Source organism: Macrotis lagotis, chromosome 5 (assembly GCF_037893015.1).
Source record: "Macrotis lagotis isolate mMagLag1 chromosome 5, bilby.v1.9.chrom.fasta, whole genome shotgun sequence".
In the NCBI taxonomy this organism is placed as follows: domain Eukaryota; kingdom Metazoa; phylum Chordata; class Mammalia; order Peramelemorphia; family Peramelidae; genus Macrotis; species Macrotis lagotis.
The window spans coordinates 229139120-229162785 of NC_133662.1; the positions used below are offsets into that span (position 1 = coordinate 229139120).

The window sequence follows — 23666 nt, forward strand, 5'->3', positions numbered from 1 at the left end:
TTTACAATTTTCCCCCCAATCTTGCAACCCCCCCCCCCACAGAAAGCACTCTGTCAGTCTTTACTTTGTTCACATGTTGTACCTTGATCCAAATTGGGTGTGATGAGAGAGAAATCATATCCTTGCAGAAGAGAAGAGAAGTCTAAGAGGTAACAAGATCAGACAATAAGATATCTGTTTTTTTCCTAAATTAAAGGGAATAGTCCCTGCACTTTGTTCAAACTCCACAGCTCCTTATCTGGATACAGATGGTACTCTCCTTTGCAGACAGCCCAATATTGTTCCCGATTGTTGCACTGATGGAATGAGCAAGTCCTTCAAGGTTGAATACCTTGTTGCTGTTAGGGTGTACAGTGTTTTTCTGGTTCTGCTCATCTCACTCAGCATCAGTTCATGCAAATCCCTCCAGGTTTCCCTGAAATCCCATCCCTCCTGGTTTCTAATAGAATAATAGTGTTCCATGACATACATATACCACAGTTTGCTAAGCCATTCCCCAATTGAAGGACATTTACTTGATTTCCAATTCTTTGCCACCATAAACAGGGCTGCTATAAATATTTTTGTACAAGTAATGTTTTTACCCTTTTTCATCATCTCTTCAGGGTATAGACCCAGTAGTGGTATTTCTGGGTCAAAGGGTATGCACATTTTTGTTGCCCTTTGGGTATAGTTCCAAATAGCTCTCCAGAAGGATTGGATGAGTTCACAGCTCCACCAGCAGTGTAGTAGTGTGCCAGATTTCCCACAACCCTTCCAACAATGATCATTATCCTTCCTGGTCATATTGGCCAATCTGAGTGGTGTGAGGTGGTACCTCAGAGAAGCTTTAATTTGCATTTCTCTAATAATTAATGATTTAGAGCATTTTTTTCAGAGAGCTATGGATTGCTTTGATCTCCTCATCTGTAATTTGCCTTTGCATATCCTTTGACCATTTGTCAATTGGGGAATGGCTTTTTGTTTTAAAAATATGACTCAGTTCTCTGTATATTTTAGAAATGAGTCCTTTGTCAGAATCATTAGTTGTAAAGATTGTTTCCCAATTTACTACATTTCTTTTGATCTTGGTTACATTGGTTTTATCTATGCAAAAGATTTTTAATTTAATGTAATCGAAATCATCTAATTGGATTTTGGTGATGTTCTCCAACTCTTCCTTAGTCATAAACTGCTCCCCTTTCCATAGATCTGACAGGTAGACTAGTCCTTGATCTTCTAATTTGCTTATAGTATTGTTTTTTATGTCTATGTCCTGTAACCATTTGGATCTTATCTTGGTAAAGGGTGTGAGGTGTTGGTCTAATCTAAGTTTCTTCCATACTAACTTCCAATTTTCCCAGCAATTTTTATCAAAGAGGGAGTTTTTATCCCAATGGCCGGACTCTTTGGGTTTAGCAAACAGCAGATTACTATAATCATCTCCTGCTTTTACACCTAGTCTATTCCACTGGTCCACCACTCTATTTCTTAGCCAATAACAAACAGTTTTGATGACTGATGCTTTATAATATAATTTTAGATCAGGTAGGGCTAAGCCACCTTCTTTTGCACTTTTTTTTCACTAAGCTCCTGGCAATTCTTGACTTTTTATTTCTCCATATGAATTTACTTACCATTTTTTCTAACTCATTAAAGTAATTTTTTGGAATTTTGATTGGTAGGGCACTATACAGATAGTTTAATTTTGGTAGAATTGTCATTTTTATTGTATTAGCTCTACCTATCCATGAGCAGTTGATATTTGCCCAGTTATTTAAATCTGATTTAATTTGTGTGAGAAGTGTTTTATAATTGTTTTCAAAAAGATTCTGAGTCTGTCTTGGCAAATAGACTCCCAAATATTTTATATTGTCTGAGGTTACTTTGAATGGGATTTCTCTTTCTAGCTCTTCCTGCTGTTTCTTGCTAGACATATATAGAAAAGTTGAGGATTTATGAGGGTTTATTTTATAACCTGTAACTTTGCTAAAATTGCTAATTGTTTCCAGCAGTTTTTTGGATGATTTCTTGGGATTCTCTAGGTAGACCATCATGTCATCTGCAAAGAATGAGAGTTTTGTCTCTTCCTTCCCAATTCTAATTCCTTCAATTTCTTTTTCTTCTCTAATTGCTGATGCTAACATTTCTAATACAATATTGAATAGTAGTGGTGATAATGGGCACCCTTGTTTCATCCCTGATCTTACTTGAAATGCCTCTAGCCTCTCCCCATTGAATATAATGGTTTCAAATAGATACTGCTAATTATTTTAAGGAACAGTCCATTTATTCCTACACTCTCTAGTGTTTTTAATAGGAATGGATGCTGTATTTTGTCAAAAGCTTTTTCAGCATCTATTGATATGATCATATGATTTCTGATAGGTTTGTTGTTGATATAATTAAGTATACTAACAGTTTTCCTAATATTGAACCATTGCTGCATTCCTGGAATAAATCCTACTTGATCATAATGTATTATCCTAATGATGACTTGTTATAATCGTTTTGCTAAGATTTTATTTAGGATTTTTGCATCTATATTCATCAGGGAAATAGGTCTATAATTTTTTTTCTCTGTTTTAACTCTTCCTGGTTTAGGTAACAGTACCATATTGATTTCATAGAAAGAGTTAGGCAGAGTTCCATCTTTCCCTATTTTTCCAAAGAGTTTATATAGGATTGGAACCAATTGTTCCTTAAATGTTTGGTAGAATTCACTTGTGAATCCATCAGGCCCTGGAGATTTTTTTTTTAGGGAGTTCAATAATGGCTTGTTGAATTGTCTTTTTCTGAGATAGGGTTGTTTAGGTATTTAATCTCTTCTTTAACCTGGGCAACTTATATTTTTGTAAATATTCATCCATTTCACTCAGATTATCAAATTTATTGGCATAGAGTTGGGCAAAATAATTTCAAATTATTACTTTACATCTCAAACCTATCTCTTTAAGTTGTACAGGCCAGCTAAATCAGAGATAAGACTCTCCTTAGATAGGATATAAACATACCACACAATAGTCTCCCTCCTTTTCTTTCAATGGAGAACATCTGCACCCTGCCTCTCCTCCTTTCCATAAAGAGAAGGGCATAAGTTAGGGGTGTCACACTTACAGAATCAAGGGGAAGTTACAGATAAACAATGTACACATAGGTGAGAGATAGTGGAGATAGTGGAGATAACTCTCCCCTCCTCTCCCCTCCCCTCCCTTCCCCTCCTCTCTGCTCCTCTCTTCTCTTCTCCCTTGGAGGCATCCAATGTCCTTCCAGCATCTTCTGAATCTGTTCCAAAAAAAAAAGTCCTCTCAGCTCTGACTCCTTGAGACCTTGTCTTCTGGTACAGAAACTGCTTAACATCTTATTCAGATCAAAACACATGCTTCCATCACTAAACAATGAGATTCTGGAGCTTATTACAATTTACATATTGCCTTATTGCCATATTGACACACACAGTTCACTTTTTTCTTTTTTTTTTTTTTTAGATTTTTGCAAGGCAAATGGGGTTAAGTGGCTTGCCCAAGGCCACACAGTTAGGTAATTATTAAGTGTGTGAGACCGGATTTGAACCCAGGTACTCCTGACTCCAAGGCCAGTGCTTTATTCACTGCACCACCTAGCCGCCCCATTACACCACCTAGCTGCCCCCATAGTTCACTTTTAACACAAACTTCCATTAGTATTTACTACATGAGCAAACTCACAAGCTTGAGTCAATGTGATCATTCTCATCAGGAGTTTGCTCCATATACAAACATTCAATAGTCATCTTCGTTCTAAGAATACCCAGCATATGGCTTAAAATAAAACAATTTTAACCTTTGCTCTCTTTACAATAATACCTCAAATATCCTTAACCAAAATGAACTTTTCAAAATATTCTCAAATATACCATTGATTTTCCTTTTCCTGATATACTTATCTGACTCACATTCCTTTCCTTAAGCTAGACCTTAAAACTATAATTATCCTAAGAATTTTCCATTCTTCTTACCTAATTATCCCTTCTAAAAATTAAAGAAACTTAATTCCTATCTTAACATGTAGCTGTTAGCAGGTGTCAAGAGTCACACACCTAACACACCTAACCTATCTCTGGCTATTAGATCCAATTCACCTAAAATTTATTTTTCTAGTTTGCTTAGTAACTATAAAGATCCAGGACATTAAAGGAAAATTCTTTTACAGATATAAGTATTGAATATCAGTGTCTAGGCAGAGGTCACGTGGGTAAGTCAAATGTCTTAGGCCAGATTTGTTCTTCCAGGTGAGATATTATCCAAATGTCATTTTGAGGAAATCAAGTCAAGGGGGCCCAACCTCAGCCATACTGAGAAGCCACCCCTTTGGCTGCCCATCCCACTCACCTGACATCTTGGCTTCCTTGGCTGCAAGAACATGGCATTTACCCAGTAGCATTTCCTTTTGCTGACCATCCTGATATCTGATATAAAGAGAAAATTGATTAAAAACCTTGTGATCTAAAATAGTTGTTTTAGCTAATTAGATCTCCAAGTGAATCCACTCCATAATTTAGATTGGGGGGGTCATACTCAGTCAGCTCTCTTCCTTATTCATATATCACATATATTACTCTGAGTGTCCCTGTCATCAGAATACATTAAATAGGGTCACTTTCTAATACCTGGACCTACAGATCTGGAGCAAGGTCCAACACATCATTTAAAATTTCAGGGAACCCAGAGGGTCATATTTTGATAATTTACCTCATTAGTAATCATTAATTCCAGCTTTGACATCAGTACAGTAAAACAGCTTACATTTCCAAAAGCAGATCACATGTTTGGCACCACCCTTCAATCTTATTGATAAGTCATCTAATTAGGGTTACATATTCAATATCATTGGAAAATGTATCTTGCAGTTAAGAAATAATATAAACACTAAATTCTTAACCTACATGAAACATAACATGTTGACATCTTATTTTCTTAAAGCAACATAAAACAACAGGTTTTCTTAAAGTTAACCGTATAATTAAGTATCTTTTATATACAAACTTCTGAATTTTTTTGCTTCATAAGCTTACTTTATCTCTTCTTCCAAATACACTTCTATTTTCAAAGAAAGTAAGATCCTCTATCAATGTTAGTTTTATATAATAATTCAAAAACCCAATGTACACTTATTACCCATGACAGTGTTACAGTTATATGTATAACTTCCTCTTTTTAACAGATAATAAACTACATTGATCTCACATATCAATATTCCCTTTCATAGACATGAGGTGAAAAAAAAAGCCTTTCACAAATTTTCTGGGCCAAAAAGACCTTGAGAACTATAACCCATTGGCAAGGTATTCTCTAGTTTTTTTTCTCATAACAAATCTTTACAAATGTGATAGATGAAAACTTCAATTCATTCATAATTTGTTATTACAAAACAATTTTTAAAGTCTCAAAAAGTACAGCTTAAATTGTTTTTATACAAAGTTTACTAATTGTACACAGAATATTTCAATTGCACGTATGTTTTCTTTACTCCCTAAAACTTTACATTACAAAGAATTCTTAAGACCAATTGTTGCTAAAAAAAAATCCCTTCTTATGACTACAAGATTTTCTTCATACTTCTCTTAAATTCCAAAAGTCATATTCAAATTAACCTTAAATCATTTTCTTTTCAAAAGCCTAAAAAGTTTGCAAATTCTTTTTATCTTTATCAGTGCAATTCTAACTTCTCAATGCTCTCATTTATAAGAACTTTCTATCCTCACTGACCAACATTTCTTAATATTAGAACATTCTATGTTCTGGGAATTGGAGAGTCCCCACAATTTAAGATATCAAAGTAATATGTACTAATTCTTTAACTTTACTGTTTATCATTACTTACTCACTCCAAATTTTTCCCAAAGACATGAACTACATCCCAATCAATGTAAAATATTACCTTCCCCTTGTTTAGTTATTCTAAAGCCAACTCACAAGTCTGTCCTGACTCTTATGACTCTGTAGGGGCCATAAAATATCAGAATCCAAACTCAAACATATGTTTTACAAACCCCTTAATTCAATTTACATATATCTTTAGATTAGCACATTATAGGATCAATAATAACATAATAAAATTAACATTTACCTAGCAATTGCTTTCATATCAAACTTTTCACTCTATGGGGTTTATTACTTTTCCAATCAATTCATTGCCAAACCTTGCAAAACGTACCAATTTAATGCAACTTTTAAATCACCCCAACCTCATATAAACATGTATCTCCCTATAGAAGTATAGTTTGATACTTTCTTCTTTTCTTACAATGATTTGCAAACCATTTTCCAAAGTTCCCAAAATCCATCTTTGGTGTACAAAGTCAACCCTGCTCAAACCTTCTGTCTACATGCTTTTACCACTTTCCATATTTAACAAATGGTTCAAAAGAAACCCAAATTGTCTCTATGTCTGGATTTTCTTTCCAGTACTTTCAGAATCTCTTACTCAAACTATACAACTCACATTTTCGACCATTCCTTTTCATTAGCTCTTCTTGACTTTAATTCATACTATTCTGAACTAGAATCACAGCTTATACAGCTATATAAACCACAGATGATTCCACTTTTCACAATACATTTTCCATTCCAAGGTTTTAATATTTAACATTTCTTGATTATAACTGCTAAAATCCTGGAGAAGGCAAACAGTCATTCAAAAATCCCTTAGCCTAATTAGAATATTCCCTGTCCCCCTACTTGAAATAGAGTAAACTGAATAACTTTTATAGAGAGACCATCCTAGATTCTTTCTTGGGGGGGGGGTTGATCTTCTATTCTTCAATCCTTACATGTCTCATAATTTTCTGTAATAACCAACAACATCTGAATTTATATTGATCTCCAATGATGCCATATCATTCTGGAAAAAGATTAACCATTTAGTTTCCCCTATAGAGGCATATCTTGGTAACTATACTATACACTTCAGGATTAACCTAACTCTCTTGTCTTTCTGAAATTCACTTTCCCTATTTTCAAATTAAAATAGCATTTCTTTCCATGATTTCTTTGTTTAACATATTTGGTAATATTGCTTCAAAATAAGGTCACTTTTAATCACTTTACTAATTCTTCCTGAAGTAACTCTCTCTCCTGAAAGAGGGAGGGAGGGGGAAACACTCTGGCAGCACAAAATCAAGGAGAATGGGAAAGAGAAGGGAACATAAACAAGGAATGGGGGGGGCGGCTTCTCATAATAGTAAAATAATGGTGAGTAGTTTGGCCTCAGTCAATTTAACACCAAAATCCATTCATTTTTTAAAATAAAATAAAAAAAAATCCCTCTTGGGAGTGCTCAAGAGACGGGGTGAGGAGGGAGGGATCATATTACCCATTGTAATACAGGCAGAAAGCAGGCTCAAGGGGAGAGCCAGTGAAGGCATTAGATGCCTAAACATCTAGGTGCCCTAAATAACAAAGAGCAGCAAGTTAAATGAGGCAACCCAAGGAAATTTTTAAGGGAACTTTTCTCTGCATTTAACAAATCAATAGAAGAACCCGAACACACACATAAATAGACAATCTGAACACATAAAGATAGATGAGGCACAAGCACAGATCACACAAATGCAACAGAATTTTCCAGACTGATAAATATCAACACATATTCACAAACACAGGCCAATGGCAAATTCCTGACATCTCAGGAATGCCATGAGAGATTTCAGTGTCGCGCCCAACCATCTCTCCCTCCCAAAGGCTGACCAGATGTGTTCCTTGTTATTGCAAGGAGCACCCAAAAGAGGGGACCCCTTTATATACAGGAATTTCACAAATATTGATATTGTACTTCATTAGAAGCAGAGGGTAAAATAGAAATCGAGAGAATTCACTGGTCACCTCCTGAAAGAGATCCCAAAAGAAAAACTTCCAAGAATGTTATAGTCAAATTCCAAAACTCCCAAATCAAAAAGAAAATTCTAAAAGCTTCCCGAAGCAAACAATTCAACTACTGAAGCTCCATAGTCAGAATTACACAGGATCTGGCAGCATCTACATTAAAGGCTCAGAGGAATTGGAATATGATATTCCAGAAGGCAAAAGATCTTGGTTTACAACCTAGAATCAACTACCCAGCAACTGAATATCATCTTTCAGGGGAAAAGATGGACTTTCAATGAAACAGAGGACTTTCAAACTTTCCTAACAAGATGACCAGAGCTGAACAGAAAGTTTGATCTCCAAGTACAGAACTCTGGTGAACCATAGAGGGGGTGGAAGAGAAGGACTAACTATAAGGAACTTAATTATGTTGAACTGTTTGTATTCCTACACAGGAAGAAGATATTGATAACTCATATGAACTTTCTCATTTATAAGAGCTGTTAGAAAGAGCATATATAGGCAGGACATAGGAAGGAACAGAATATAATGGTATAATATAGTAAAAAGATGGAGTCAATGGGTGATAAAGGAAAGTACTGGGAGGAAGGGAAAGGAGATGAAGAAGAAGCTAAGAAATTTCACATAAGAGTCAAGAAAAAGTTTTTTCAATGAAGTGGAACAGGGGAAGGCAAGGGGGAATGAGTGAGCCTTCATTCTCATCAGAAATGGCTCAGAGAGGAAATAACATACACACTTAATAGGGTGAGGAAATCTATCTTACCCTAGAGAAAAATGAGAAGGGATGGGATAAGGGGGAAGGGGGGAGGGAAGGGGGGAAGAGAGGGAAGATAGAGGGAGAGGGTACTCAGATACAACACACTTTTGGACAGGGCCAGGATGAAAGGAGAAAAAGAGAATAGAATAAATGAGAGTGAGGAGGAATAAAGCAGAGGTACAGCTAGTAATAGCCACTGTGGGAAAAATATTGAAACAACTTCTCTGGTGGACTTATGATGAAGAAAGTAACTCTGCCCAGAGACAGAGCCATTGAAATCTGAACATAGGGAGGCTAGGTGGTACAGTGGATAGAGCACTGGCCTTGGAGTCAGGAGTACCTGAGTTCAAATCCAGCCTCAGACACTTAATAATTACCTCGCTGTGTGGCCTTGGGCAAGCCACTTAATCCCATTGCCTTGCAAAAAATAAATAAATAAATAAATAAATAAATCTGAACATAGACTGAAGTACAATTTTTTTTCTCTCTCTCTATTCTTGAGGTTTCTCATCTTCGGGGGGGGGGGAGGTATGTTTACTCTTATAACACATTCAATTTACATCAATGTATAGCATGGAAACAATGTAGAGACTATCAGACAACCTTCGGGGGGAAGGGAAGGGGGAGAAATTGTAAAATTCAAAACCTTACAAAGAATGATAGGTACAGGGCAGCTAGGTGGCACAGTGGGTAGAGCACTGGCCCTGGAGTCAGGAGTACCTGAGTTCAAATCCAGTCTCAGACACTTAATAATTACCTAGCTGTGTGGCCTTGGGCAAGCCACTTAACCCCATTGCCTTGCAAAAAAAAAATGATATGTACATATTACTATTGTGTATAATTGGAAAAAAAGTAAAATGTTAAAAGGCAAAAAAAAAAAAGATAACATATTCCCCAAAATAGTGTCAATGAAAATGTTTTGGTCTTGTATATAGAAAGATAGCACCAACAAAGGTATTACTTAGCCTTCATCTGTCCTATGCTGTTTGCCAGAGATGGGTGGCAGTACTAGATATCTATAAGTTCAACATCCATTACTGGTCAAGGAAGACTAATATAGATGCAAAAGACCAGATGACAGTGAAGCTATATTTAACTTCCAAGGAGTTAGAAGACAGATGGTGGAACAGCTGGAAATTTGAGACTTCTATCAGATAGTATGTAAAGAGCAAATAGAACCTTTTTTTTAATAGAGTCAACCCTGTTTCAATAAACATTATTAAGTGCATATATGATAGAAACTGTGCTAAGCACTGGAGATACAAAGAAAGTCTTAAAAGATAGCCCCTGTCCTCAGAAAGTTCACATTCTATTTACCTCAGCTATTTGTAGATGATCACTGAAGAGAGCAGATGGTTAACATACTACAGAAAGGGTCGAGTGCCAGTCATTTGAGGGTATTTTATCATAGAGACAATTAGAGTTGTATAACAGAACACTAAGTTGCAACTCAACTCAAAATTCATCAGCAAGCATTTACTAAGTGCCTACCATATGCCAGATACTGGTGAATACTACACCTGGCATCAGGAAGAAGCTCATACTATTCAGGAAGAAGCTTCATACTATCTATGATCATGAAAGGGTTTTTTGGATATTATTTTATTTTTTCAATTACATGCAAAGATTGTTCTAAACATTCAGTTTTTTGTAAGCTTTTGAATTCCATATTTTTCTACCTCCTTCCTTTCTCTCCCCTTCCTATGATAGCAAATAATCTGACATAGGTTATACATGCACATTCATGTTTAGCATATTTCCTTATTAGTCACACTGTGAAAGAACAATCAGAACTAAAAGAAGAAAAAACATGAGAAAAAGAAAAAAGACATAAAGCAAGTTTTAAAAAGTGAAAATGGTATGTTTTATTCTACATTCAGAATCCATAGTTTTTTCTCTGGATGTTGATAGCATTTTCCATCATAAGTCATTGTCCTTGATCACTGAACTGCTCAGAGGAGCTACATCCACCATAGTTGTTCAGCACACAATATTTTCTTGTGTACAATGTTTAATGTGTACAATGTTCTCCTGGTTTGTTCTCTCAGCATTCACTCAAGCTCCAGTTCATTCAAGTCATTCCTGCTTTTCTGAAATCTACCCATTCAAATCATGAAAGTTTTATAGAATAATTTTAGAGATTAACTGAGAAAGGACCCTACCGCTAATAAGAAAAAGATTTTACTGGTCTAAAAGGACTACAAATATGACCAAAAATATGATGCTTGCACCCATGCATGCAAAATAATCAAAAAACTCATATTACACATTTGAGGATACAAGCACTGGCAAACCTTTAGAATTTGGATGCTTCACATTGGTGGCATTTGAGGAGCAGAAAAGACAAGAGCCTGAAGGAAAAGAAAGATCCTGGTTTTCTGGTTTACAGCTTTGAGAGAGAAAACACAGGTTCTCTTCAGGAAAAGAAGTGGGGGAAGGAAAAGAGAAAGAAAGACTCTGGAAACAAGCCAACATGTAAAAGAGCTGGCACTTCAGCATGTCCACAATGCCAGTTTGTTGTCCTATAGTTTTCAGGAAATATTCCCCTGGGTGAAATCTGTTATTTTCTGTCATTGTTAGGTTGAGCTATCTTGCTCCCAGTGGGGGAACTCATTCATTCTGTGTATTCCTCAAATGAGAATTTCTGTTTGCTGATAGTTTAGATAAATTGATTTACTATATGTGTTTTTTGTGGAAGTGAAATTTAGAGTCAAGCCTTAGATATATAACTTGGAATATTCATTCTCCATTAAGATATGGTGATCATGAGTTTAACTTGAATTTAAAAACATATTTCCCTTAGACTAATAATGTTTGGGGAATGGGGGAAGGAGTTAGATAGATACCATTCTAGCCTAGTATCCTTTCTCAGAGAAGAATGGGACATCAAGCCCTGGACCCAATGACCTGTTTACCCTCTTGACAAGAATCCAAATCTCCTTCTAAGACTTAAGGGAGGGAGGAAGTCAAGATGGAGAAATAGAGACAACAATCTGGACAAACTCTCCCAATATTCCCCTCAAATCAACTTTGAAATAATTCTGGAACAGCAGAACTGTTTGGCATTTTATCAACCTAAGACAACCTATGAGGTTGGCAGGATAGGTCATGACACCAGGGTGGGGATCAGTCTGGAACATACACACACCACACACACCACACACACCACACACACCACACACACCACACACACACACACACACACACACACCAGAAGCACTAACTTAGAGATGGTAAAGGTTTCGGCATCTGGTCAGAAAGAGATTACAGGAGACTCATTGCTGACATTGGGTGCAGAACCTGCTATGTTGACTATAAACAGTTTCCAATTACAATTCTAGAGTGGAGAGGAGCACTAGCACCTATGATTTTAAGAGAACAAGGAATCTGCTCATAATTTCAGCACCAGGAGCAGCACTAGGGCTTACCAACAGGGAACTGGTCATAATTCCATGGCAGAAAGGAATACTAGCATTTGCAGCTGCAAAAGAGCAGGAAAGCTAGTCACAACTCTAGGATCACAAGGATCACTATCAATTGGGGCTATAGGAGAACAGGGGTCATTCCTAGATAAAGACTGGAATGTAGCCCAAGAGATCACTGACCCTACAGAGGAGAGCCTCAGATTACACTATCTTGGAAGCACTGGAAAAACCTATAAACCAACTGAAAATAGCTACAAAAAAGTCTGAAACTTGTGAAAGTATCCCATCTTACCCAGAAACAGAACCCAATTTTAACACAAGGTTCAAAGTCGAGTAATCTAGAAAAATGAACAAACAACAGTAAAAAAGAACATGACCATAAAAAGCTATGTTGAAAAGATAAAGACAATAGAAGTCAGAAGACAACAATGTGAAAGCAGCTACAAACAATGCCTCAAAGAAAAATATAAATTGGACACAAGTCGAATAAGAATTCCTTTACAAGTTAAAGAAAGTAATTAAAGGGGCAAGGTGGCACAGTGGATAGAACTCCAGACCCGGAATCAGGAGTACCTAAGTTCAGATCTGGCCTTAGACACCTAATAGTTGACCTTGGTCAAGTCACTTTACCCCATTGCCTTAAATAAATAAAATTTTTAAAGAATTAAAGTGGTAGGAAAAAATTGAGAAAAGAAATGAATAATGCAAGAAAATTAAGAAAAAATTAAAAGTTGGGTAAAAGAGGAATAAAAAATTAAAGAAAATAGCACCTTAAAAAATAAAATTGGCATGTGGCAAGAGACACAAAAATTCACTGAAGAAAAGAACTCCTTAAAAAGCAGAACTGACCATATGATCATAAATAATTCCTTAAAAATTAGAACTGGGGGTGGCTAGGTGGTGCATGGATAGAGCACTGGCCCTGGAGTCAGGAGTACCTGAATTCAAATCTGGCCTCAGACACATAATAACTACCTAGCTGTGTGGCCCTGGGCAAGCCACTTAACCCCATTGTCTTGGAAAAACTTAAAAAATAGATTAGAACTGAACAAATGGAAGCTAATGATTAAATGAGGCATCAAGAAAGAAAACAAAGTCATAAGAATTTTAAAAATAGAAGGAAATATGGTTTCCCTCATCAGAAAAACAACTGACCTAGAAAATAGATTGAGGAGAGATAACACAAGAATTTTTGTAGTACCTGAAAACCATGATCAAAAAAAGAGCCTACACATCATATTTCAAGAAATTATAAAAAAAATTTACCAAAATCTTAAATTTAGAAGGTAAAATAGAAAATGAAAGAATCTACCTACAACCTACTAAAAGTGATCCCAAAATGAAAACTCCAAGTAATATTATAACCAAATTCCAGAGTTCTAAGGTTGAGCAGAAATTATTACCAACAGCCAGAAAGAAATCATTCAAAATCATGGAGCAACATGAGATTAGAATCACATAAAATTTAGCAGCTTTCACTTTAAAGAAACAGAGAACTTGGAATAAGATGTTTCAGAAGGCAAAGGAACTAGAATTACAAACAAGAATAATCTAGCCAAAGAAACTGAGTCTAATCCTTCATGGAGAAAAAAGTGGGTGCTTAATGAAATTGATGACTTTCAAGTATTACTGATGAAAAGAACAGAGCTGAATAGAAAATCTGATGTTCAAACACAAGGCACAAGAGTACCATTAAAAGTTAAGAAAAAGGGGCAGCTAGGTGGTGCAGTGAATAGAGCACTGGCCCTGGAGTCAGGAGTACCTGATTTCAAATCCAGCCTCAGACACTTAATAATGACCTAGCTGTGTGGCCTTGGGCAAGCCACTTAACCCCATTTGCCTTGCAAAAAAAAAAAAGTTTAGAAAAAGAAATCCAAAAAGATTTAATAAGGTTAAACTATTTACTATCATTAGAAGAATTCTCACATAGAAGTCATGGGTGTGAGTTGATTATGTTGGTATGATCATAAAAAATATAGGGGTAAAAAAGATGGCTGCAGTGGGAGAAGGGGGAAGGGAGAATAAGGATGGGAAAAATTATCTCACATAAAAGAGACATGCAAGGAAGCACTGTTACTGTTGAAGGGAAAATGAGAGGTGATGGCAAAGTAATGCTTGAACTTTACTCTCATTGTAATTGGTTCAAAGTGGGAAGATTATATATAATATTTCGTGTAGAAATTTATCTTACACATTAGGGAATTAGGAGGAAAGGGGGATAAGGGGGATAAGAGAAAGGGGGAGTGATCAGTGATCAGAAGTATAACAGAGGGATAGGGTACTAAGAGACATCCCTTTAAGGCAGCTAGCAGTATGGAGTCCTGGGCCTGAACTCAGGAAGATCTGAATTCAAATCCAACCTCACTCACTTATGAGCTGTGTGACCCTAAACAAGTCATATAACCTATTTTCCTTAATTACTCAACTACAAAATGGAGAAAATAATAGCACCTATCCTGCAGGGTTGTTGTGAGAATCAAATGATATAATATTTGTTTAAAAAAACAAAAATTTAGCATAGTACTGACACAGAGAAGACACTATAAAAAATGATCATTCCCTTTCTTCTTCCCCTCCCCTTCTCTTTTTTTCTATTGTAGAATGATGATGAAAAGAGACTAAAGATATACATGTTTTCCTTGGAGTCACATCTAGACAGACCCATGTGGACACAAATAACCTGCAAATTTAAAATACAGCACATCTGGAAGAAGATAGCAAGAACATGTCACATACTGGTGGTAACTAACCCCTTTACAAGGTATTCATCAGTATATCCAACTAGAAAAATGTAAGCTTCCAGGATTACTAAAATTCAGTGTGAGAAATAGTTCTCAGGATGCAGACTTCCTGGCAGGATCCATTCAGACAAAAGCAGAGACTTCAAAAGTACCCTGTTCAAAGAAATGTTAGTTTTGGCAGACTTTTAAAAAGTCTAGAATAATATCTTAGGATACTAAGGACCCACTACCTAGATGTTTCAACCAAATATGGATAAACATGGTCCATACAGGGAGACTAGAATAAAAATCTTAGTAAAGCCAAAGTGTTTTTCCTAATACATGCATACAACTCCACCAGGAATAATACCATTGGTTTTACATCCTATTTACTGATGCTTGGAATGGACTGGTAATCCCTATTGATTTATGTATGGGAATCTCTGATGAGAGAGACATTACAGAAACCTACCAAGTATGACATTTCTCAGCTTAAAGAAATGCTAAAGAAAGCTTTAACCCCAGCCCAGAAGAACTATGAAAGAGATAAACAATATGATATCCAAATTAATTTTTTATTGTTAAGTTTGATTTTCCTTAATTTGGGGACAATATGTAATCAAACTACATGTAGATAAAAGAGATAAGGATAAGGATAAGGTATGGATTTCTTGATCCAGTCAATTTTGTGATAATTTTTGTTTTATTTTTGTAAGGCAATGGGGTTAAGTGCATTACCCAAGGTCATACAGCTAAGTAAGGTTAGAATTCAACCCAAGTCCTCCTGACTCTGGCTCTGGTGTGCTATCCACTGTGCCCTCAGTTGCCCCCATGATAATTTTTTAATATGATATTTTATTTCTCCCAATCCCATTAAAAGGTTTTTAAACTTTTTAAAAGTTATGAGTTACAAATTCTATCTTTTCCTCCCTTCTCCCTGAAATAATTAACAATCTGAGGTTTTACACATACAATCATATAAAACATTTCTATATTAGGAAGACTCAAATAAAAAAAATTAAGAAAGTAAAAATAGTATGCTTCAGTCTGTATTCAGACAGTTATTAGTTCTTTCTCTAGAGTTAGCATGCTTCAAGATGAGCCCTTTGGGATTGTCTTAGAACATTGTATCACTGAGAATAGCTAATTCATTCCTAATCTGTTGTACATATTCCTATTGCTATGCACCACATTCTCTTGGTTCTTCTTACTTCCCTTTGAACCAGAAGTTCATGTAAGTCTTCCCAGGTTTCAAACTCATTTTCAAAACTTTCCAAGAGTGACAAGTTCTGCTGAAAATCTTGTGACACACAAGTCAGTAGATAAATGGAATGCCACTTTATATTTCATAATAAAGAGAAAAAACAACTTGCTTATCTATCCAAACACCACCAGAGGCTGATAGAAGCCCTGCAGAGATGATTCATTGTCATCATCTAGTGCCAATAGGCGAGGTAGATGGGCTTCCTAATAAGCCTATTGAGACTGATAGATATTTAATCTTCACAGACTCTAAGGTAAAGACTAACTGCCAGATGTACAAAGTCTGCTTGACCCAGATAGTTTGTGTCACTCAAACAGAAATTTCAAAAGAAAGAGAAAGAGATTTTGCATTAGGTACTTTAAGAACTGATAATATTGATAATTATTATATGACCTGATTCCTCCATAAGCTGAGGTCTAGTAAAACAGAACTATTCTGATCATCTGATGGTGATCATGATTAGCTAATACCAACAACTTATACTGGTATGGGGCAGATAATTCCACAGCAAAACAAGAACTATTTGACCAGTGATCAGACTGAGTTAACAATATTCCATATGTACCTGCTAGGCAAGGGCATCTTTTCAGCTGGAAGTAGCTTCAGAAGGAAAAAACCCTACAATCCAAATCCAAAATGAATTTGGTCCTAAATTGTTTGAGTAGGGAATGAAGTAGGAGAAATATTGGACAGAGAAATATGTTTTAATATGTTTCCTCTATACTGACCATATATCTTCCCCTAACCCCAATCCCATGTTCAAGTTAATGAGATCAATGAACTTTTAGAAAAATATCTTTTTGGGGGGTGGAGCCAAGATGGTGACAAGAAAGGATCACGTCTTAGGCGCTCTCTGATAAAACTCATAAGCTAAGGACTCTAACTAAACTTTCGAGAGACAGAACCCACAAAGGGACCCAGTGAGGCAGTTCTCCTACTCAAGGTAACCTGGAAAAGAGCAGAAAGGCTCTGCTCCCCAGGGTCAGAGGGGTGGCCGCCAGAGCGAAAGAACCTCAGCCTCCCAGAGGCAGCCCCAGGGCGCTGGGAGCCCCAGCTCATAGTAGTGGGGGAGTCTCCTGAGCCACACCCCGGGGAGCACCAGGCACAAAGTGGGGGAACAGCAGGGGACCTCTGCCAGAGCAAGCACATGGAGCCCAGCCCTCAGGGCAGCCCAGATCTGGAAACAGAAGCAGGCGGAACGGGTAAGCAGGAGCCCCCAGGGCATGAGACCATTGAGCTGAGAGAGGGGAGTGAAGAGAGACTGCAGAGCTCTGCCTCTGGAACAGGACTCTGGGGCTCTGACCACATTCAGATTCTGATCACAGTCTAGGCCCCCCCATAGAACAGCAGGGGCCCCCTCCACCTCAGCCCCGTGGCAGAGGGGGCTTTTATGGTCATTCACAGACCAGGAGGGAGGACAGAGCTCCACACACTGAGACCTTTGTGGGAGTGTCCCAAAAGCACCCCAAAACCAGGCCCAGGCTGGGAAAATGAGCAAGAAGAGAAATAAGAGGAACACCATTGAGAAATATTTTGCAAATGAGCCCAAGAAGGATCAAAATACTCAGTCTGAAGATGAGGAAGCACAAGCTCCTGCATCTAAAGACTCCAAGAAAAACAGAAATTGGGCTCAGGCTATGACGGAGCTCAAAAAAGACTGAAAATCAAATGAGGGAGTTAGAAGAAAAACTGGGGAAAGAAAGGAGAGAGATGCAGGAAAAACATGAAAATGAAGTCAGCAGCTTAGTCAAGGAAATCCAAAAAAATACTGAAGAAAATAGCATGCTAAAAACCAGCTTAGGTCAAATGGATAAAAGTTCAAAAAGTTATTGAGGAGAAGAATGCTTTAAAAAGCAAAATTGGCCAGATGGAAAAAGACATAAGAAAACTCTCTGAGGAGAACAGATCCTTCAGACAAGAATAGAATTCAGGGAGATTGATGAATTTACCAGAAATCAGGAATCAATACTTCAAAACCAAAAAAAATGAAAAATTAGAAGAAAATGTGAACTATCTCATTGAAAAAAACAACTCATATGGAAAACAGACTTAGGAAAGATAATTCAAAAATTATTGGAATACCTGAAAGTCATGATCAGGAAAAGAGCCTTGACATCATTTTCAAAGAATTACTACAGGAAAATTGCCCTGATATTCTAGAAGCAGAAGGCAAAATAGAAATGGAGAGAATCCACTGATCACCCCGAGAAAGAGATCCCAAAATAACAACCCCTAGGAATATTATAGCCAAGTTCCAGAACTCCCAAGTCAAAGAGAAAATATTACAAGCAGCCAGAAGAACACAGTTCAAATATCGTGGAGCTGCAGTCAGGATCACACAGGACTTAGCAGCAACTATGTTGGAAGCTCGTAGGGCTTGGAATATAATATACTGGAAGGCAAAAGAGCTTAGAATGCAGCCAAGAATGAACTACCCAGAAAAGCTGAATGTCCTCTTCCAGGGAAAAAGATGGACTTTCAATGAACCAGGGGAATTTCAAATGTTCCTTTTGGAATGGCCAGAGCTGAACAAAAGGTTTGATCTTCAGAAACAGGACTCAGGTGAAGCATGGAGATTGGAGGAGAGGGGAAGAATATGAGGGACTTAATGATGATGAACTGTATGTATTGCTGCATAGAAAAATGACACTGATAATACTCATATGAACCTTCTCAGTTAATAGAGCAGGTAGAGGGAGCTTTTATAGTTGAAGCACAGGAGAAAGCTGAATTCGAAGATAAAATATGGTATAAAAATGGAGTCAATAGAAAAAAAGGGAAATGTAATGGGAGAAAGAAAAAGGAGAGGGGGAATAGGCCAAGATATTTCATATAATAAGATTTTTCTTTATTACAATGAGCTATTGCAATGATATGGAAGGGGAGAGGCAAGGGGGAATGAGGGAACCTTTGCTGGTGACTAGGAGAGGAAATAGCATATATGTATATATATATATATATATATATACTCAATGGGGTATAGACATCTGGAGTAAGAAGGAGGGGGGAGCAGGGGGAAGGGGTGGGGATGTGAATAAAGGAGGAGAGGATGGACCATGGGCGGAGAGTGATCAGATATAACACATTTTTTTCTTTCCCTGAAATTCTATCAACAAAACTTCGGTCCCTTCCCTAGCCTGAAAGGATTAAGTCTTTGAATTATTGTCCCTCATCAATGTAGCTCTCATTAACGCCTTCCCACCTACAATCTCCCCATATCCTCCTTAAAAGTTTGCTCACTCACTCCTCAGTTGATTGCTTGTCTTCCTTTGGGAGGGCAGCCCATTCTTGGGGAAGGTGATCCCTAGGTAATTTCTCATGCTTCTATACCTTTCCTTACTGCTTATTATCTCATTGCAGTTTAGGATGTTTAGGTTGCTTAGGGTTCAGTGGCTTCCAAAGGTTTTTACTCTTTTCTTTTTGCTTCTGTTATATTACATGTGTATACATACATATATATATATATATATATATATATATATGTATATTCAGCTATACTTAAACTTTTTCGTCCCTAAAGAAAAACACTAAACAATATCCCATATGAAACTAAGGAAACTTTTACTCATCTAGTCAGATGATAAGGCTTATTCATATGTGTTCACCAATAGATATTGTCACATGTTCCTCTTTTTTTTGTACTTTTATGTTTATTTGCTTTGTATTTTCATCATGCATGTACATAGTTTGTTAATTACATGTTGTTCTTATCTAGATAAAAATTGTTTTGCATAGCCTATGGATGTTAACTGAAAGATGTAATAGTCATTTTGGCTAGGATTGGTCTGGATGGGTTGGGAGCAATGTTGCTAAAGAACCCTAGAGTAGAGTTTCTTCCTAACTTGGAAAAACAACTTTAGAGCAGGAGTTCAAATCTGGAGAGGGAAGAATGCTAATTACCAAATTTGTGCCATAGACCTTCTCCAAGACTCATTAGCACAAAGCACTGGGGAAGGCATTCAAAAAAGATAATGCAGAACCTTTCCAAGTTATTTAAAGTATTATCCAGGATTTGGGACTATGGACTTTGCCCTGCATAGCCCAATAGGTTACTAAGGATGGAAGATATTGAAGTTGGAGTAGGTAAGAAAAAGTGAGCTTCTATTGATTATTCAACCTGTTTAAAAGTGATTACTTTTTTCTTTTTGAGCTTACATTCTTTTTTATTATATAAATATTTTATCTGTTTTTCAATTACATACAATGGTAGTTTCTGCCAACCTTTTTTTTACAAGGTTTTGAGTTTTGCAATTTTTTCCCTCCCTCCCACTCTTCCCTCTCCCCTTCCCCCAATTGACAAATGGTCAAAGGATATACAAAGGCAGTTCTCAGACAAAGAAATCAAAACTATCTATAGTTGTATGAAAAATTGCTCTAAATCACTGATTAGAGAAATGCAAATTAAAGCATCTCTTAAGTACCACTTCATACCTCTCAGATTGACCAATATGACCAAAAAGGATAATGATTAATGTTGGAGGGGATGTGGGAAATCTGGGACACTAATGAATTGTTGGTGGAATTGTAAACTAGTTTGATTTTTTTTTTTGGCAAGGCAACAGAGTTAAGTGACTTGTCCAAGGTCACATAGCTAGGTAAATATTGAGTCTCTGAGTTCAAATTTGAATTCAGGTCCACCTGACTCCAGGGCTGGTGCTCTATCCACTGCACCACCTAGCTACCTCCTGGAATTGTGAACTAATCCAACCTTTCTAGAGAGCAATTTGGAATTAACCCCAAAGGGCAAAAAAAAAAAGTGCATACTCTTTAATCCAGCAATATCACTACTGGGTCTGTATCCTGAAGAGATCATGAAAAAAGGGTAAAAATCCAACATGTACAAAAATCTTCATAGCACCTCTGTTTGTAGTGGCAAAGAATTTAAAATTGAGGGGATGCCTATCAATTGGGGGATGGTATATGTATGTGATGAAACATGATTGTTCTATAAGAAATCATGAGGGATGGAATTTCAGAAAAGCCTTCAAAGACTTGCATGAATTGATGCTGAATGAGATGAGCAGAACCAAAAGAATATTATATACCTTAACAACAACAAGAAGGAATGATCAACCTTGATGGACTTGCTCATTCCATCAGTGCAATAATCAGGGAAATTGTAGGGGATCTGTGATGGAGAAAACCAACTGTATCCAGGTAAGGAACAGTGGAGTTTAAACAAAGACCAAAGTTTGTTATCTTCAATTTTTAAAAGTTGTCTTATGTATTACATACTTTTGCTATCTCTAATATTTTCTTCCTTCCTTTTAGATCTGATTCTTCTCTACAGCACATTCAATTTCCATCTATGTTTATCATGGATGCAAATGTAAAGCCTAAATGTAACTGACACATGTTAAAAGTAATTACTTTTAACATGTGTCAATTACCTTTATCAATAGAGAGAAAAACAGTCAATAAGCATTTATTAAGCATCTAATGTGTACCTACTGTGCTAAACAGAGGAAACAAAAAGAGGCAAACTATTATATCTGCCCTCAAAGAGCTTACAGTCTCATGGGGAAGACTATAAGTAAACAAGCATGATAGAACTAAGTGTGAGCACTTCCTTGAATCAATCAAAATATTGTATAAGAGAATTGTTGCTTGTCCTTTGTTCTCCAAGAAGACCATTACCTAAAGTAGGTAATGCCATGACATGCATGTGAATTGGATTTAAGTGAAAGAGGGCTCTGCAAAGTCATCAGCCTCACTTTCTCCTCAGGAGCTATCTGGGTGGAGTAGCAAGATATGGATCAGGATGACTGCTCCTTGGATGTAGTGGGCATGGTCTTTAGAGCTAAACTCTTTAACAGGTAGGTCTCAGATTAACTGAGGCAATGCCCATTTAGTGATTTACTTAAGACTAGGTAAGAGAGAGATGAGGCAAAAAAAAAAAAAGAACCGAACTGGGAGGTAAAACCTTCATGCCCTAAGAAATTTATGCAAATGGAAGGCACTAAAGCAGAACTGCACAGAAATTCTGAGGATCTCCTTTCCTGAAGGTGGTGCCTAGAATCCTAACGTATTCCTTTGAAGCAAAAAGAGAACTGAGCATGGAAGTTGGTGTCAAGCATCCCAAAATGTTCCTTTGAAAGCAAAAAGGGAACTGAACAATGAATGACAGAGAAGAGAAGCATGAAGGATCATCATTGATTCTGCAGCAAGAGAATTAAGCTGAAGAAAATTCTGAGAACAGGTCATTTTTTTTCCCAACTCCCCTCTTGTGCCTCTCTATCCATTGACACTGTAATATAGTCTGCTTTTTTGTTACCTAAACACATTTACAGGAAGTTGATTTTTGCCTCAACCGCAAATCAGCTAAAGGTCAAATAGGGATAGGTATAGATGTAAAGTTGGAGAGAACCTTAACCTCTGCCTAGAAGTTAGAAATTTTCCTAACAAGGAAGTGACTGGGGGGCAATTGTAACTAAATTCATCACTTTTGTTATTTTGTTTTTCTGTGACGTAATGGAGTTAACTGACTTGCACGAGGGAGTATCTAGCAAGAATCAAGTGTCTGAAAGCCATAGTTGAATTCCGGTTCTTTGGACTCCGGGATTGGTGCTCTACGTCCTTTAGCCTTCTAACTGCCCCCTGAACTTTTGATCTAAAAACAGTTCTTAAAGATCAGGGAATCATGAGGGCCTTAGAGGACACTCTTTTGGCCTCTATGCATAAAATGAACTCATTATTATTGAAAAAAAAAGTATTACAAATGAGGCCCATTTATGCTTTATATAGGAAAATATCTTCAACAAAATCTTATCCTTCAACTTTGATCAGATTATTCCTTGTGTCACACATTTAGGCTAGAGGATGCGATTTTCGATTTCAAAATAAACTTCTGATCTCTGTTTTCTTTCCTTTTTTTTGTTTTTGCAAGGCAAATGGGGTTAAGTGGCTTGCCCAAGGCCACGCAGCTGGGTAATTATTAAGTGTCTGATACAGATCCCCGTTTTCTCAATGAGAAAAAAGTCAAGGCTCGATTCCTTTTGCACCAACGAACACCCATGGGACATAGAAGAGAAATCCATCTGGGTCAGATAGTAGAACACGAAATACAGATAAAACCTAGGTAGGAGGATGTGAACCAGAGACTCCAGCGCACGTTGCCTGCCTCCCCGGGCAAGAAGGCCTTCTTTCCCCTTCCTCCCCGCCCCAGGGCTTCCAGGACCCGAACGACTGATCATTTAATGGTTCGGAGGATCAGAACACTGGAAAGAAGGGGCAGCCGGCACACGCTGCAGCCCTCCACCGGGCGCTCCGGGCTGGGGCGACCCTGCCCTCAAGGCGCTTACGGTCTAATCAGGGAGGCAAGGCGCAGGCGTCGATCCGGCGGCAGATCCCACAGTCGGCCATCCACGTGGGGGAGGCGCCGCGGGGTCCGGCGCGGCCCGGGGCTCGGCCCGGGAGGGGCAGGAGGAAGAGGGTCTGATTGGCTGAGTCCGGAGCCGCCGCCAGGAAGGCCCGATCCTGAGCCAATCCCTGGGCCCCTTTGGCCTCGGTTTCCTCCTCCGTAAAAAAAAAAAAAAAAATGACCGGGCCGGAAGCCGCGATCTCCGCTGCCCGAGCGCGACCACCATTCCTTCGGCCGCGCCGGAGAGGCGGCGGCCCCTTTAAGGCAGGCCCCGCCCCTTCCCCCTCCTCCCAGGA

At 37.6% G+C, this 23666-nt stretch overlaps 1 long non-coding RNA gene across 1 annotated transcript; it reads right to left on the reverse strand.

Annotated features, from left to right (window-relative positions):
• Positions 1-35: 35 nt before the first annotated feature.
• LOC141488584 (uncharacterized) lies at positions 36-23616 on the reverse strand. The gene is made up of 3 exons (XR_012468730.1): positions 23312-23616; positions 4350-4426; positions 36-3264 (listed from the first exon to the last, which is right to left on the reverse strand). It is a non-coding gene; the product is annotated as an uncharacterized LOC141488584 (long non-coding RNA).
• Positions 23617-23666: the final 50 nt, after the last annotated feature.